The sequence below is a fragment of the Cyprinodon tularosa genome, unplaced genomic scaffold (assembly GCF_016077235.1).
Source record: "Cyprinodon tularosa strain WSP-4 unplaced genomic scaffold, ASM1607723v1 ctg26, whole genome shotgun sequence".
Classification (NCBI taxonomy): Eukaryota; Metazoa; Chordata; class Actinopteri; order Cyprinodontiformes; family Cyprinodontidae; genus Cyprinodon; species Cyprinodon tularosa.
The window spans coordinates 202,755-220,529 of record NW_024038961.1 but is presented as its reverse complement, the minus strand read 5'-3'; positions in this window follow the sequence as shown (position 1 = coordinate 220,529).

Here is a 17,775-nt window from a genome sequence, read left to right as displayed (position 1 = left end):
GGAACTAAGTATGTTTGATTAATCATGGTGATTTACACAATGGCTTAAAGAATTGAAAATTCTGTAGAATTTCATCGAAAGCTATAAAAAATAATAATACTAATATATACATATATTCTCACAACATATTTCTATTGATCCCATTTATCACAGCTGATTGAGCCACTGACTCCTTAATCAAATTAAAATATTTAGACCAACCTGTGGTCAATATGAATTTATAAAATGTCCCACTTACTTATAGTAACCTTTGAGTAGATTATAGAAAATGACCCTAAATCATCGGTTGTCAAACTGAGTTCTAAGCCTTCTAAATGCAGGTATGAACTGACATGTGGTCAGGAAGAACATTCTCTAGAAGTCTTTTAAGTCTACAATGATGCTGCAACCTTAAAAGTATTGTGGAAGATGTTCATCAAAATGAGTGGTCGTCCTAATTGTCAATCATGCTGGTGATATGTTTAAGTAAGGCCGTCCTATGTGCCCGTCCCCATTTTCACTTACCAGTGGTGAGTCTGACATAGTTGAAAAATTGCAAATGTTCTTTTGGAAAGTAAGCTTGTATGAGCGATGCAAACAGCAACTGTCAAACAGAGTGTGCACAAGGAGAAATGGGCTCCTGCATACTCTTGCACATGTTTAATAGTCATTCCCTCTTGGGAGCGGGTACAGGGTTTTGCATGTGCAATTTTTTTTAAAGTGGGGAGGGCGGGTCTTTTCAAAATGCGAAAAATCCTCTACTATACCCTTAACATCATCAGCATGGTCAACCAAGTTTCTTCAGCATCTATAGTGGAGTTATATGTTTTGTGTTCTGCAACAGGACATGATGAGTCATGTTACGCTTAGACCACATGCTGCAGAAGCATCTAGTTTACATGCAAAATCAATGGTTGACACACATCAAGGTGCAGCACATGGTCCTGCAGGGCGTTTTGAGCAGCAGGAGCAACGCGTCTAAGCAGCCAAAGCAGCACCTTACAAGCTTTTAAGCATCTGACACACTTCAGAAGCAGCAGCTGCTGGAGTAGAAAAAAAGGAAACTTGCTGCTTGATGTGCCAGACAACCAATCAGAGAAGCTGATCTGGGAGCTGGTAGGTTGACAGATAGCACTGCTAATGCAGATTGATATGATCACTCCTCTGAAACTGTTTATTAAAGCCTAAATTAACTTATAAACCTGCCAGCAAAATATTTTAGATTTTATTATTCTGGTGCCTGCAGTTTGGATTATGTACATGAAAAACACCATCCAGCCAGTACCGGAAATAAGCAAAGAGGTGACAGGGCTGCTGTTTAACGAGACTCCCAGTGACAGCGCACCGCTGGTATGGGGTAGTGAGTGGTTCAGACAGCTAAATAATATTTGAAGGCAGGATCGTAATCTTGATGAACTGACTGCACAGATGATGTTTTGAGGTAGACTTTCTCACTTAAAACATATTAAAACTACTTTTTACCCACTGATCACAGCAAATATAGCATAGCCGCTCTCTGCCATTGAAGAAAAGAGTAGCAGACGCATCTGGACACACTTTACTGGACACGCTTCAGGAGCATCAAAGCTGCTCTAAACGCGCATGTGACCTTACTGTGCACAAGCATCAAAAATGAAGCAGCACGCAGTTTTTCCTGCGTCTGCTGCATGCGGTCTGAATGTAGCATCAGTGCTATGAATGAGAAGTTGCATTACTTTTTAGATTTAGATACGTTCATGAGCTGAATGTCATGTCCAAATATGTGTGTACTTAAGTTTGAAAATTGCTCAGTAATATTTTGCTGTAAGAACAAATTAAGTATGAGGACCAGGCCAAAATAAGTGTAGCTCTAAAACCTTTTGGGTTTTGTAATAAGAGATTTTATATCCCATTCATATTAATAAATGATTCGCCTTTCCTGAAGCAAACCAGCCCTTTTTGGTCCGGATAAAAGATCTTGAACTTACCCACACTTCAAATGCAGTTATGCTTTTTTGTTCCCCTATTACCGTATTCTGCTTAAGGACACTTCAGCAATCCTGCTGACGGACAGTGCAGCTGCAAACCTGCCACCACTTGATTGGAACCACTTCACTTCCCCTCTAATTAACCAAGTTCCACCCGAGCACGGGGTCTAACGCCAGTGTCGTCATTACTTCAAGATTTCTGAAAACGCGAGCGTGGTATGAAAACGCTCCTTTGCGCAACCCATAAACCGTTTTACTCACCCAAGTGTCACCAAAACCACACAGCAGACAGACGGGGCAGCGTGACTCAGACAGAAATCTGTTCTGCATAAAGAGAGGGAAGGTGGTGAGAAGAAGAATTATGTGACAACGTTTTATGAAATCACTCTCAATGTAATATGCAGAAATCTGCCAAACTGAACTGTTTAAGCATTTCTAGTGCTCTATAAAAAAAAACATATATTATCTTCCTTCATAAATAATATACAGAGCCCATTAACTGATTAATAGAGTCGTCTCTCCTTGCTGTGATGTCTGACTCACAATGAAACATTACTTATAATAATCTACTTACTTTAGCCAAATCAGGTTGTCATATACTATTCTTAATCAGCACACATAACATGGAGTGCATTGAAGTGGCATTCTTGTAAACACCATATCTGTAATCGCGTGTGACAGGCCTCCTTTGTTTACACCATAATAACTGGGTGTTTGAATAACTTCTCAGTTACTTTAAGTAACAAGCCAGACTTACTCTGCTTCCATTCAGCTGTAAAGCCCGATAACCCGGACTGACATTTGGCACAGAGAGGAAAGAGGACGGGTGTATCGGAACATAGAGCCGGACAGACCCCTCACCTGCAAGTCTGGGACTCATGAAAGCATTTCTCGGGCAGATATTTACTCTATACCCATATTTTGTTCTAAATTCCTGCATGCTGTGCATTTGTTATTCATATGAAGCAATCTGTGTGTGTGTAGAAAATCAGCTTTGGCCACAGTCACCGTAAGTTTTGTCTTTCCTGCACGCTTCATCTTTTTTCCATCTTCCTTGAAATTCTCTCAAGCCTGAAGGCATCACAGCTTCTATGTAGCTCCTGAATTAATCTGTTGAATTTGTCTCTTAGCTTGGATGGAGAGCCACACTAACCCTCCTTTGGGGTATCTAGAACGCCTGGTGAAGAGACATGAGATTTGAGATGGTCCAGATCGACTAGTGAGCAACAAGAAACCATACTGGGGTCCGCTCAGATCCTGCAACGTGAGAGGGCAAAGGGGTCCTACAGGATGCCTGGCTTGGGATAAATGAACCCAGATGCTTCTTTGCAAAAGCAGAACAACCAGTTTTAGGGAATCAATGGTTAAAAAAAGGGCTACCCACATTTTTTTTTTTTTTTGCCTTTTCCGTCGACTGTCAAGTTCCTGCACTTTCTCATAACCGCTGATCACAGGGGCCTCCGTGCAGAAGCATTGTGGGGAATTATCTCAGGGGCTTTCGTCTTTGAAGGGGAAAGAGAGCAGCGGCAAATCTTTTCAGTCCTTTCCTGTTCCTCTTCCTGCCAGCCTGCCACCTGGACTGAGGCTGGAAGGAGAGAGAGGAGGGGAGGATGGTCGCATTTGTCTAAATGACTTAAGTGAAGTTCAAGTTGTTGCAGGAAGTTTTAGGGTATAAGATGTGATTTAATGTGTTCATATCATTCATCCTGCTGAAAGGTATAACTTTTTAAAGCACTCATGTTGTTGATTCAAAATGCCAAAGTTTTATTTGGTTCAATTCAATTCAATTTCAATTCAATTCAATTCAGTTTATTTATATAGCGCCAAATTCACAACACATGTCAATCCAAGGCACTTTACAGTTCAACCAGATCATACAATTCACTCCATTTTATTCTTATCAGACAAACCACTTGAGTTGTAAAGTTTAACTTTGATTTTCATTAGTTTTGCTAAGTGGAGAAGGCTAGACAATAGTAGTTCCACATTTTAGATGTTCAATGGATTGTATTTGAAAAACTCCTACCTTTTTTTGGTACGTTAAACTCCAGGTGGATGAAGGAAACAAGTTCTACCTAAGGGACCTAAGTTTCATCATAAACATATTAGAGTTGTAAAGATGGGTTTATGTACAACTACATAGTTTTCCTCTTCTTAGGAGAAGGTTGTAAAAGTATAGCCATATATAGAAGTCTTCACTACTTCACCTTAGATCCAGAACAGGGAACAAATGCTGCAGAAGTGCCTGCATCTAAGCACATCCGGTTGGATTCAGGGGTATTTCTATGAACCTTTGGGTGTACATGCACAACCGTGTACCTACTTCCGAGAGGGAACAACTATTAAACTAGTGCAAGAGCACACACAAATACATTTGTCCTCGTGCATGCTCTGTGTAAAAGTTACTGTTTGCATCGCTCATACAAGCTTACTTTCCAAACGAAGATTTGCAATTTTTCCACCAAGTCAGACTTACCACCGGTGAGGGAAAATGGGGACAAGCATGTAGGACAGCCTCACGTAACCATATCACCAGAATGATTGACAATTAGGAGGACCATTTGTTTTGATTATCCAAATGGAAAAAGAACATCCTCCACTATACCTTTAATCTTTCCAACAAAAAGCATGAGACTCTTTGGACTCAGCAAACCACTGCAGTAGCAAACGTATTATCACAATCATACCTTTTGCTTAGCAAGACTGTATCCAAGTAGTGCCTCTTCCTTGACTTCGAAGGATAAATTCTCCAACAATGCCACAAAATAAAGTCTTGAAATTAGTGTTTCACCTATACCGATACCAGTATCGGACGGGGCCCCGATACTGCCCTAAAACGGTGGTATCGGTATCGGCGAGTACCAACAAATAGGGCACAGATACCATTTTGAGAGCCATAAGTTTATTCAACTATTGTCATCCACTCCTGGTAGGCAATAAAAACGTTTTATTTGTATTATCCAGTAGAACTTTTTATTAAAAAGTTCTACTGGATTCACTTTGTATTAGATTTTTTTCTGCTTCACAAAGGTAGGCAGCAGCTTGACAAAGCCATGATGGCAATTATTTACATTATTATGGTATCGGTATCGGCCGATACTGTATAGCCAGGTATCGGGTATCGGGGCCAAAAAATGGCATCGGGGCAACACTACTTGAAATCTACATTGAATAAGGTGTTCTTGACACCCAATGTTTCTGCAGCTTTAATAACAGTATAGATACAAAACAGAGGTGCTTTGTGCAGGACTGCCATAGTGGTTTTCCTCCATATACTGTCGTATTTATAATTCTGACCATTGGGAATAGTGATCGCCACATGTTTGGCTTTGCTACTGCATAAAGTAAAAATTTAAATGCAAACTGGACCAGATGAAAAACAAAAAAAAAAAAAATTGTTTTGGTCCAGACCAACAACAACAAGGGGAGCACATGACACTTCTGGTGTGAATACACCCTAAATGTTTGTATGTATTCAGATGTAAAAAAAATAAATAAATAATAATAATAATTTAATGAATAAATATTTGATAAATAAAAATCAGTTGCACCCCAAATAAGGGTTGTCAGTCACAAAACGTTTATTCTTTTTCTCTTCTCATGATGCCACCCCATAATGAAAGGCCGACCTGGCAGTGAGCCATATTGCCAACAAAAAAAATCTAATTAATTACCATTTTATTGTCAATATTTTGTTAAATAAAGTCTTTTTGTTGTTTTTTTTTTGTTTTTTAGCCTAGGTCTACTAAGAAACTTCTCTGAAGATTTGCCTCAACTGTTAGCAAACCAAACCAACCTTCTGGCATCATAGAGGAATTATAAAAGAATTAAGGGAGGGCTTCCAAAGGTTGTGAAAACCTTAACTAGTTAATTCATGTGCAACAATTTCGTCAGTGTTTCGCCAGTCTGTAATACCTAATCTTGTTTTAAATCAGTGGTGGGTTGGCATGATGGAAACAACCCAACTGTATGACAACACAGCAGTGCTGCTTCAAAGCTTTTTCTCAACTACAAACTGCAACAATGTGTTTCTCGCCAGGGACCTTGGGAGTAACCTGTGTCACGACTAATCTGCCCAGCTCTTCTGATGCCATCCAGATTCCTCATCCTGAAACACACACCGGCTTCTTTGTTTGCTTCTCTTGGGTTTTAGACTGTTTTTTTTTTCCACCCTGGGGGACATGCAGCGTACGCACACACATATGCAGATCCACACAGGCTTACAGCAATTTACAAAACAGACACTCACTTTCAAATCACCATAAATGTTTTGCTATATGCTCGGATTGCACATACTAAAACACACATCCACACGCATACGCTAACAAACCTGCTCCCTGTCTGAGGCAGATGCAGCAATAAGGAATAAATGACAAATTTCCTATTTCGTTTCACCAAGTTCTGTCTGCTTTGACTCACTCTTAACCTTTTCTGCCAAATTAAAGAGGACTACATTTCCTGACAAAAATGACTGTCAACTCAACTTTGCTCAATCATTTTAGAAAAGTTCAAAACAAAATATGTCAGTCTTCCCATTTTGTTTTCATGTAGCTCACAACAAAGAGTGAAACATCAATCTGGGATCGCTCACAAACGGGGCGGATTCTCGCATGAATGATGGGTGGGCCGATTTCTTCCTCACAAAGATTATTCTGAGGTTTACAAAATTTTTATTTTATTCTTATTGTTTTTAGCATTGGGTGATCCTAATTTCAAAATCTAAGCTGGAAATAGGTTTCTTTCAGAAATAAAAAATAAGGTTTGGGAATTACAAACTGTGGTTTAAAGAACCTGTGTTCAGACAAAATTTTGTTTAATCTAAATAAGCCAATTTTCTTAAAATAAGTGCATTTTTAGTTAAACTGAGAAGGTAAGTGAGACACTTTGCCAATGGAACAAGAAAATTTACATTTAAAATAAGAAAAAATACTAGCATTGTCTTATTTCAATTAAATATTATATAATTATCTTACTTTAAGTCTGATACTAGTCATTCCATTGGCAAATCCTCTTATGTACATGCTCAAATTAACTGTAAATATACTTAATATAAGATTTTTTTTTTTACTTACTTCTAGATCGTTTCTGCAGTGCAGAAGAACAAACCAGGCTGGATATGAAGTATTTTTTATTTTAAAAACTTGGAAAATAACCCCTACATTTTCAGATTTCTATACCAATTTAAGTGTTTTACTCATTGTGCTTTTCTTAACAGTCAATGGACGCAACTGAAAGGATATCTCAAATAGTGAAAAGCAGTTCAGACCCAACTTTGTCATGAAGAGCTTACATGACCCAGTGATTTAAAAAATCTCCACTTCTTTTAGATGACTTATGAAGGAAACATGAGTCGGTTTGTCTTTGATGTCAGAAATGTAGATGCTGTGCATATATCATCACAGCATCCCTCTGATTAGGATGACACATCAGGAAGAACCTGTGAGCGTCTGTAATTCCTGTCCTCTTTCAGATGGGTCCATGAGCTTGCATTAATGTGATTTCTTTGCACGTGGACTTTGATGCTGCAAATGTGGATTATTTTCAGAGTTTTCGAGAATACGTCTTTGTTCTTCTTCCACATGTGTGGGTGTATGTGAGGATGAGTGCATGCCTGTGTGGTATGCTGGCTGTCCTGCCTTCAGGGGAGATAAATGGCTGAGTGTTGTTGTTGTCCAGAGAGCAGCCGCTCAGACAGCCGCTCACACATGATTAATTGTTTCCTTGTTGGGACTGGGACCAGTCAACTGTGCCTGCATGGGCCAAGGCCTCCCACCCAGGATTGCCAGACGTCTTTCTGTGATTGTGTTCGTGTAAAACAGAGAGAAACAGTGATGAAATGTAGAGACAGCGATGAAAGTGATGTACCATTTCTTCAGTTTGTCTTTTCATTTTAACCTTGCACTCATTAGATTTAAAGTGTTTGACTTCCTGAAATCTAAAGGTTAAATTTGTCCCACGTTTAATGTCCACTTCCTCTGTCTTATCCAATGTTGGTCGTCTTTAATTGACTTTTTCCTGCAACTGTTTCATTTCTCTGCAGATTTTGCAACCTGTAATTACTCATGCTAAACCACATCATCCTATAAATCAGGGCTTAACATTGATTTCTAATAAGTCAACACGACTCAGGTCGATCTTCAGAGTCGTCGGGTTTCATAGAAGTGCACGAGGGGGCCTGATGATTGATTAATTACAATTTTTATGGGCTTCATAATTCACGATGTATGATAATAACATCAAGTCTGCTTTGTTGCTCTGGCGGAAAAGTCTTTTAAATTGCCCCCACCCCACCCCCGCTTTAATTTTCTTTCTTTGCTGTCCGGGGCTTTTTAAGTGCAGCAGGACAGGTGGATGGCTAAAGAATGTGCATTCGGTTTGGGTTCGGAACAGGGCTCAAATCTGGGAGCAACAAATAGCAAGCAAACTCCCTTAATTGCGAGGTGTTATGGACACACAGGAAGGAATCTCAGCGGGGGGTGGGGGGATGGGGGGGTTGTTGCTTGTAACGTCACAGTTAAAAACACGCTGCCATCCTGGCAGGCCCATTTGGCTCGGTTGCACATTATGGTTTAATGATGGCACGAGGATGACTCACATGCAACACTGGTTCATCTTACATTAGACCCTTAATTACAGCTGCTATTATCCACACTCTGTGTTCATAAAAGAACTGGACTGTGTAAAATAGATGAGAAACACATTTTTAGGCCTTTCACGAAATTTATGTTTAAAGCCTAAATAACACAGCTTTGGAAGTTGGTTTACTGCAACTTTTTTAGTATGAAATAAGGAATGGTTCTAAAAAATGACCTTTATTAAAACAAGTTCAAAATCATTATTGTAACATTTTATCAATTGTGCTTTTGCTTTCTGTTGTATTTTTTTAAATCTTGTATTATGAAGATTTTTATGTATATGTGTATACATAAGATAAACTGAACTAAAATTAACAAGTGAATTTTTGATCTGCAAAACAAGAATGGGAATTTCTTGTGCTTTTTAGGATTACTTAATGCAATTCTTCATTTTGTAATCAAAGATCTTAACCAACAAAGATTACACACCACTACATTACTCACATAGCTCTGATAATAGAGTAATTACAACATCTCCTAATAATGATGAATCCTTGCTGATAAAGCAGAACATTGTGCTTTTATGTCACCACACTACCACAGTCAATAAAAGCTTTCATTTTACAACCTTGGCACTCCGTTACCTCGTTTATTGAGTTTTCTTTTTGGTCACCACATTAGTGTGGGTCGTTTAACTTTGTAAGGTTTAATTTAATCTCCCCCCAAATCATTTTAACTCATTAGAAGCTAAATTTCAGGGCAGAAAACTTCTTAAATAACATCTTTTGCATCATCAGAGAGATGAGCTTAGATTGTGCTGTTAGGAAACTTTGCAGATGCAATGAAATATGCTTATTTTAAGATAAATAAACTATTCCTGACACAGTTGATCAGCATATACTGTTTAATAGACTAGGGATGTGTGGAGGGGTCATACACTTTGTCAGTTAGCAAAGATATATCAAAAACATGCAAATAAAATAATACTTATGTATTATTAATTATGCTGAGTTTAGAGAATTCAAGCATATGTTGCATAGTTATGGTCAAGACAAAAAACCTTATATTTCTGACTGAATATAAACACACTCTGGTATAGACATGAAATCTTATTAGGTTTTATATCAGCTAATGATTTGCCATAATTTCCACCTGCTTTGTATAATAGCAAAAGCTATAGCTCGTTATTTCTTTTTATTGCTTTTGTTTGCATTCTAATACATTTTTTTGTCATGTAATACTGACTGAATAGTTTGATTTTTTTTATCCTTATTGCAAAATTTTTTTTCTCTTCCTGTTTCTTATATAGTGATATATTTTCATTAAAACAAATGATATGTTTATTTGCAATAACAGCTTTCCAGCATAGAGTATTTTTATCTATCTATGGTGAATTTGGATTATAGATGAAAGCAGTGTAAACGTGTTGCTGCAAAAACTTCTATTGTGATGACTGTAATTACAATTTTATGTTTCTGCTGATGTTTGGCTGCATTTTTTGAAAATCTAAGGTTGTCAGATTTTCTTGCAAGCATTTATGTTTCTGCTCTAAAATCCTTGCTGCTATGTATGACACCAGCGACATACTTTTTGTATTAAAGGTTTTGTGTGGTTTTTGGCTTTGTGTCATTGTGCGATGGACTGGTGACTTGTTCTCTTCTTCAAACACCTTTGGAAATGGGTACCAGCTCCCCCTTGACCCTGATAGACAAGTGTAGAAAGTCTATAGTCTGAATTTTGCCGATTTCACTACACATGTTAATTATGTTTTTCACCAATAAATAATAATATCATACATATAGCTTAGTAAATGTCATGTAACATAATAAAACATTTTAATATAAACATACATTTTTAAACATTCTGCCTGCTTATATTTTACCATGTTCTACAGAGAGCGGGCGGTCGTAGTCTGTTCTGACTTCAAACCAGTGTCTTGTGTTTTCATAGGGATCGGATTCAACTGAAACACGTCCATCTGTTTCTTCTTGTGTGCCACCCCGTCAGGCTGGGTTAAAATCTGGATGGATTTAAGTGACAGTGAGGCTGTGGCATGATCCCACGTTGTCTGAATTATCCAGTGTCTTGTTCACATGCTCACATGAATTTATTCATACTTTAAGCTGCTCTGCGATGGCACTCATAAAAAACACTTAGTGGTATTAGAGGAAAGCTTGAAATGCAACCCAGATTTTGTATCTGTCAGTTCTATGTGTAACTAGGTGGAGTCAGATATTTCCATTTTAGCTGCTTCCTTGAACCACAGCTTAGGAATCTTCTACCAAAGTGGCTCAACATTCAGTCTAAGAGGACATCAGTTTTCTAATAGCCTTGATAATGGCGTAAACTGATCATTCCTTTTAAATAGTGAATGCTTTTCATGCCTCAGATTTAGTTTCACTCTAAGACGAAGGAGACACAGAACAACTTTTTTTCTCAATCTGCGTCAGTTAAACTCAGCCAAGATGAACTAAATGTCATTTTTTTTCAAAGGAGTTCAGTCTCAGTCAGATTGAATGGAGAGTTTTTATGTACAACAGTTGTCTGCTTTTAATTTATTTAGGTCGGCAATAGATCATGCTGAATGGAATCAATGCTAGAATCCCTGTAAAGAAATGTTTTGGTTATCTTAAAGATTTGACATCTCAGCAAACAGACAAAATTACATTAATGTATAACTGGAATTATGTTTTATGTTTTCTTCATTATGTGTAGGGTTGGATTACGATGGAAGGTGAACCTCCATCCTAATATCAACTCTGCTGTCACCTGACACAGGATGTCTTGTAGGATTCCCCTGTTTTTAGCTCCACCCATCCTCCCAACTTAGTTCTAATGAGCTTTCCTTGTTCCTACTGATGAAAAGCCTCCCCACAGTATGATTTAGCCACCACCATGTATCAAGGAGTGCATATTTATTCTGAATCTCTTTCCATGTTTTTGCTGTGTTTTTTATAAGATGTGGATATCCAGGATTTACAAGCAGGTCCTCCAGAGTCCCTATGGGCCCCCTGGCTTTTTCTTCCATAATGTGTTTGTTTCCTAGTCTGCCAGTTTAAGAGAATGGCTGTGTTTTAGTAGGTTTTATTTCTTTACATATTCCTATGTGAAGGTGTCCAAGGCTTGGGACATTACTCTATAACTTAACCATGCATTAAACCTTTACAGAACTTTATTGCTAACTTGTCTGTTGCATTTAACAAATCTCTACAGTATTTTTTCTCTATATCATAAAACCAAGATAATTTGCACAAAACTTTCTAGTTTTAGAAGCCAAATACGGATGATTTTTGTAAACTTGTCTAAAAAGATTACAACAAACAAACTTCTACATAATAAGCTACTTAAAGCTTGGTGCACAAACATTAAAGCTGAAAGGATTTAGCAAGTTTGTATGCAAGTGTTTGCTCCTACATTTGCGCATGCCTTAAGGGATGCATTGGTCTGCATTAATTATCTTTATACACTAGCTCTCAATGTTAGAATTTGCACACAAGAGCTCTTTTAATTAATCAAAGCATCAATAAATGAGGGAATGGCTTAAATTATTTGCTAACTAACTTTGCAGAGCTTTGTACTGTTGCACCATTAGACTGGTCTGATGCACACTAGAGATTTAACATGAGGAGAATTAGTGAGCAAAATAAAATATATATGAGTATGCTGGAAAACTGATGTTATGGGATGGTTATTTGAGTCAACTTTAAGGGTTATTTTAAATAACAGATCCCATTTGGACAATTTATATGTTAAATTAACATTCTTGAGAAATTTACAACAGATGGTCTAAGAGAGTTTAAATAAGTTTGAATAAGACTAACTAGGTTTAATAGTTTTCTCCAAGATCCAAATCATATTCTATTTCTATGTCTATAAACAATAAAATTTTCTTAACTATGTAGGTATTTAAAGCCATGGTATTTTTAGGAAATTAAGTGTGGCCTTCGAAGGGAAATTAGATAAATTTACATCCAAGCACTGAAAGTCATTTTAAGATAAATTGAATGTATCTTTGTCTAAAATACTTACCAGTAAGTCCTTGCAAGTGTTTGGTCCGCAGATAGACCTCATCCAGAGCTAGTTTTGTTTTGTTATTTTATTTGATCAAAAAAGAGATCGCTTAAAGTGTGTAGAGTACAGTTTTTATTGGTGCACTGATAGGTTGAAGAACCAGTTTCGTTAAATTGACTTTAATCATTGTAAACATTAAGCTGAAAACTTAAAAGTTTTTGAAGGTGAGGAGAAGAACCAGCAGCTGTGCCACTTTTTTTTTTTCCTGAAGGCAAATATCCAAGGGACCTACTGCAAAGAGACAACTTCACAAACCAGAACATTTCACAGCAGGTACAGCCAGTCTGTTCTGAAGATCTGTTTAGAGAAACATATCTATCAGACTGTCTGGTCTAAGCATCACCTAAGTTTGGAACAAAGAGTGTAAACAGAAAAACATCAATTAACTATTTAATAGTGGGCTATGAAAAAGATTAATTGTTGGTGGCAAGTAAAAGAAAAAAAATCAGATCTATTTCTTGACAAGAAATAAAACGGTTAGTTGGCTTTATGCTTTATTGTTGTAATGAACCTGAACTGATAAGATTAACCGATAAAAGTTTAACTGAATGGTATTTAGCTCATAATTAACCAGTTTTGGTCTCATGTGTTCCTTTGTTTTCATGTCTTTTGGATTAGGTAAACTAATCCTATGCAGCCTCTGTCTTGGTTCCTGGTCGAATGAAATATTTGTACCCCATTCTAGTAAGTGGATAAGCATAATTCCCAGTGTGATTACCTTTGGTTTACCAAAACATCATTAGTGGTTGGTGGTGGACAGTAAGCACATGTTAAAGTCTAGACAATGTGCAGAGAACTATACAGTGCCAAACATTAGCCTGATGTTTGCATTAAGGTTTACTAACATTTACAAAAAAAAATAATGCATTGCATGTTACTTCATTTCTCCCTCCATATCCCTTTAAACTTGCTCCAGCTTTCATGCTAATTTTGAAGGATCCCACAGCATAACACTGCCACCTCTATGGTCTAATTTGGGGATGATGTGTGCTGCAATTTTGGCTGTGAGTTTGTGAATCTTGGCCTCTTGAGACCAGAGAACCTTCTTCCACTTGGTTGGAATATATTTTGTGGCGATCTGTAAACTTTTTTTCTGTGATGGATTTTTATGCAGTGACTGATTTTTTTAATTATTATTATTAGTAGTAGTATTTTATTCATGTTGCAAATTTATTGATCTTTGGTAGTTTAAACATCTTTTTTAAACAAGGTTTCCACATGATGAGAATCTCATTCCAACTTGTGTCTGTTGCATATGCTACATGCTCTTGAGGGATTGCTGTAGAGTCAATGGCACAATGCAAGCGTATGTCTGTTGTTGCCACATGCTCGATCCTGCTAACTCATTGACTTCATGTAATCAGCTGGTTTTCCTTGCATATAAAATCTTTAATCAATCTTTCTGTATGATGTAGAGATGACATGTCGTGAATTGGTGTTTTATAAATAAAAGCAATTTTTTTGTATTTTAAAAGCCCACCACTTATTTCTTTGATTAAGTAAACCATCAGGATCTTTTTTCACCTTTTTCCCCCAGTAAACTATACATTTATCTCAGACAATATCCACAGGAAAACTTTAATCTATTTGCTTTAAAGTGGAAATGTAAATAGCAAATCTAAATATCTTACTTTTAATAACCGTATTATATGATTCCTCTGATCTTGTATCTTTGAAGACAACACAGGATCATTTTTGGAGCATGAATAGAGCAAAAAAAGTGGCCTGTGGTCAATCCATACTGGTTAATTGAGGCAGTTAGAGTAAAAAAAAGACTTAAAAGCCCAAGTCCCCCCTGACACTGATGGCTTTCCTATGCGGGACTCTCAGTAGGGCCCTCAGGTCTTTTGATAGGGCACTCGCCGTCGTCCTTTGTGGCCGTTTCACCCCCCACAATAAACAAGCAGCCCTTTGTCACCAAGAGAGGGGGGGGTCTTGAGGGTTCCTCCTCGTTATTATTTTCTAAAGTAATTATACCTTATTATCTGTGTTTACTTAAGCGGGGGTGCGAGCATGCAGGTGTGGACCATTCTGCAATGGGGTTGGCAGTCTCTCTGGTAAACGCTCTTCTGAGTAAAAAAAAAAAAAAAAACCTCACCGTTCCATCTTTACTTGGTGGTTTTTGGGGGGTTTTAGTAGTAGGATTGTAGCCCCACTGTTAATTTCAACCCAACAAAAGAAACGTGCAATTATGGCTATTATAGTAGCAGCTGCATGCTTCCTAGCTGTGCAGCGACAGCTTCATCCTCACCCCGGCGCACTGGTGAGGGGATCGGAGAGGAAGGGGAGAAGTGAAGAGAGGAGAGATTAGGGCCTGTAGCACAGAGAGAGCAAGAGAGCTGGAGCAGTCTCTGCAGAAAAGAAAAGGAAAATATAGCCTGAGAGGCTGGTGTGTTTCTTCAGTGCAGACACAGCAGGGACTCTCGCCCACAGGCTTGTGGGCCTCGAGAACAATGGACCTGCCATCTCCCAACATGAAGTGTTATGAAATAGTCCTCGCCACAGTTCCATTGGCTGCTCTCTTGCATGTGGTCTCAGAACTGCGTGGGCCGAGTGGAAACGATTTGCAAATAAGAGAATGCTTATCGAGGAGTCTGGAAGAGAAGGATCAGTTTGAAGTATTTAGGAGCTCAGTGATGCAAACTTTCACTGCAGCAGTAGGGTCCTTTATTGAAATGATACCTATGATTTGGAGAATATTTGATATGAGTCACCAGGAGTCATTCAAGCCAATGATAATCATGCAGGTCACCAAGGACAACAACAGTTACAATAGATGCAAAAAATTAAGGTCGCAACTGAATAAGAGGGAAGAGGAGAGAGATTGACAGGGTTGGTGATCTTTGTGAGGCTGAATGCTGACAGGCCCGTGGAGACCCACAACGGCTTCTAACACAAGGGAGCAATCTTACGCTCTCAGCAGAAACAAAATGGTCACAGGTCCTCCTCTGTTCCTCTCACTTACCGATTTTTTTTCACTCGAGTGACTGCCCAGCCCCTCGAATAATTATCTGAGCCCAGTGCCCTTACTTTTATGGGCATAAACAGATTTGAGCAGCCTGTGTGTCTAAATCAGACCCCAAAACACAAGACCTTACTTCATTTTCAGCTGCATGCTTTGACACAATGTTTATTTCTTTCAATAATTTGTGTATCAGTGGCAGCTGGAGCATGTAACATGCCCAAGAGAGCAGTTGTGCTGTGATATACAGATAATTGAGATAATAACTCGAGGTAAACAGGGATTTGGTGTTTTCTCTGAAGAGATGAAGTGACTGTCAGATGCTCCTCAACATGCTTGGACTTTTCAGTCTTTGGACATGGGAGGAAAAAAGCCTAGAGTTGTAATCTTTAGGAAATAAAGCTGAAAGTGTAGAGCTAATTTGTAAAAATGTAGAGAGGGTGAGTTTTAATGACTTTAGCTTGGTTAGTCTGAAAAGAAGGCTGGTTCTGTTCTTGTGGAGATGAATTTGCGCAGGGTGATTCATTTAAAAACAAAGCACATTAAAGCAACCCTGAGCATCCTCATCAAACTGTTTTTGGTCAGAAGCTTTTCCAGCTCAATTAATACTGACTGCTACAGGAGATCCCTCCTGTTCACACCAACAACCATCATTTTTTAATATGCTTTAGGATTGTTGATTTAATAAAATTTTTGTTTTTCATCTGTTGGGGCACAATGTTATAAAGTTTAGAATCAGACTAATTAAAAATGAATTACTCTGGATTTCTAATACTGGAGGCATAATTGGGCTAATTTCTGCAAAATAAATCATGAAAATAATACTTGACAAGTATTGAGTATTTTAAGAAAGATTTACTAAGTCTTTGTAACTAAAACAATATGTCTGTTTTTATTTAAAAAATATATATTATTAGAATCATATTTACCTTTATGTATTTCTGCATGCTTCCATTTGCCTTGCATTTACAGCAGGTACAGCATAAATTAAAATTCCCACTATAAATTATATATTACTGTACTATACTATACTAATTTATTAGCTCAGATTAGGCTAATCATATATACATATATTTAACATCTAAAGGTTAGGATTATATGCTTAAAACAATTCAAATCGAAGTAACTCAGCATAAATAAGAAACCTTGTATACCTAACATTTATCAATCAACTGCTATTCAACCTTTCACTCAGTGTTAGCCTTAAAAGATGCAACATTTTGGCTATTTACCTCCCTTTCACAGGGTTTTAGAGTAGTTTATAACCAGCAAATGTCTCTTTGTGTATTTGTCAATTAGCAAAATAAGCGTTATCTGATGGAAAAGGTCAAAGTATGAGCCTGTCATACCCTAGAATTCTTGTATTTGGGAAGGACACTTGGGGAAAAAGAAAGTGTTAATTAGATTTTACATGGGAAGGTTTTCAGAATGACTGACCATTAGGAGGACCACTTATTATTTTTACTTCCATCAGTTTTACAAACAATAAGTCAATAAGAAGTCCATACCTGAACAAGTTTTCAGTTACTGCTTTCCATCCTGAGCTTAGAGAACTATTCCACAAAACAAAACAAAAACGCCCTGTATAAACGTTAGCGCTGATCATGATAGTTCCACCTTTGTGCTTCTTGCTCAATGCTTTCTCTTGAGATATTTTAATACAAATAAATGTCTGCTCTTTATAGCTTGATAACCCATCAATAAGATAAACCAAAAAAAGCTAAAATCATTCTTCCAAAGAACCACAGTTATTGGGCAGTTTTTCTTTAAACAGAATAAAGGATTTATCTTGAATTTGAGCTGATAGCGTAATTTTCTACCATACTTTTGCCTAAATCGCAAAGGTTTAAATGTTTTCCAATATATTCCTTAATAGACAAAAGCTAACCTGATCCGTTTAATTTGTTGTATTAAGTACTAGCCTATAAAGCATGTCCAGATAATAAATGTTGAACAAATACTAGTGCAGTATGGAAAGTTGTTTTCAGGATGAACTAGCCCTTCTAACTATGGTCCTACCAGCATCAATTTCAGCTCCTTGGCACCTTTCAACCAAGAGCCGTGAAAACAGAGAGAAATCATTTTGCCGGAGGAGAATGGCAGGGATAAATTGGCCTTTGGTTCAGTATGAGAGTCCCCGCTGTGTTGAGCGGAAGAGAAGGGCCTGGCTGGCAGCAAGGGGCAGGCCCAGGCATGGCAAGCCCCATGCTGAGACCCCCTC